The following is a 1,121-nucleotide window of genomic DNA, read 5'->3' as shown; positions in this document are numbered from 1 at the left end:
CCGGGGAGGTCCCGGTTGGCACGGGGGGTCTCGGGCAGGGAGGAGGTCTCTGTCAGGGGGTCCAGCGTTAGGGGGGGTCTCCAGGGGTGTCTCAGTTGGGGGTCCCTGGGGAGCTTGAGGGGTGGATCCCCGTCCGGGGGTCTCGGGGGTGGTGGTCCCAGTGAGGGAGTCTTGGGATTGGAAGGCGGGTCTCGGGCCGGCGCTCCCGGGGTTGGAGCGGAGTTTGGGGTCCGGGGGTGTCGCCGCTCGGGGGGTCCCGTACCGGGCGCGGGGGTGGCGGGTGTCGCCAGCGTCACCACGATCGGGCGGGTCACGGTGCGCAGCGCGCGCCCGGGGGCGGGGCCATCGCGGGGACGGAACCGAGGGGCGGGGCCTGAACCGGAGGCTTCGCCTCTTCTGCGGGGACAGGCTTCGGCCCGGCACTGAGGGGGCACGGAGTTAACGGGGACGGGGGGCGACCCCTCCCAGAGGCTCCCGGTGTCCCCCGTGCCACCCCTGTGTCCCCCTGTCCCCGTGTCCCTGTTCCCCGGGCCACTCCCGTGCCCCCCTGGTCACGGATCCCGTTGCCCTTGTCCCTTCTCGAGTTACCGTGTGTCCGGTCCCGGTCCTCCTATTCCCTATTCCCTATATGGGTCCTCAGCGTATCCCCTCACCGTTCCCGGTGTCCTCCTCCCGTGTCACCCCCGGTCCCAGTTCCCGTCAGCATCCCTGTGCTCCCGATCCCCCGTGCCTACTCCTATTCCCAGTGTCCCCGCGATCCCGGTGTCCCCCCGCCCGCGGTGCCGCCATGGCCCCGCTGCCGCTGTCCCCTATTCCCGGTGTGTGTCCCCAGCGTGTCCCACTCCTGGTTCAGGGTTGCTCCGGGTCTTACTGTCCCCCGTTCCTAGTGTCTCCCATTTCCTCTGTATTCCCTTTATCCCATTTTTATCCCATTGTATCCCCGTTCTCATTATCTCCATTCCCGGTGTCCCCATTATCCCATTCCCGGTGTCCCCATTATCCCATTCCCGCTATCGCATTCCTGTTATCCCATTGTTATCCCATTGTTCATGGGGTCGGTACCGCGGGAAGCCCACCCGGTGTCCCGGTGTCGCCCCGGTGGCGGCAGAGGCGCAGGCGGC

The sequence above is a fragment of the Parus major genome, unplaced genomic scaffold (genome assembly GCF_001522545.3).
Source record: "Parus major isolate Abel unplaced genomic scaffold, Parus_major1.1 Scaffold341, whole genome shotgun sequence".
Lineage (NCBI taxonomy): Eukaryota > Metazoa > Chordata > Aves > Passeriformes > Paridae > Parus > Parus major.
The sequence above is the reverse complement of the archived record's forward strand: the minus strand, read 5'-3'. Positions refer to the sequence as shown.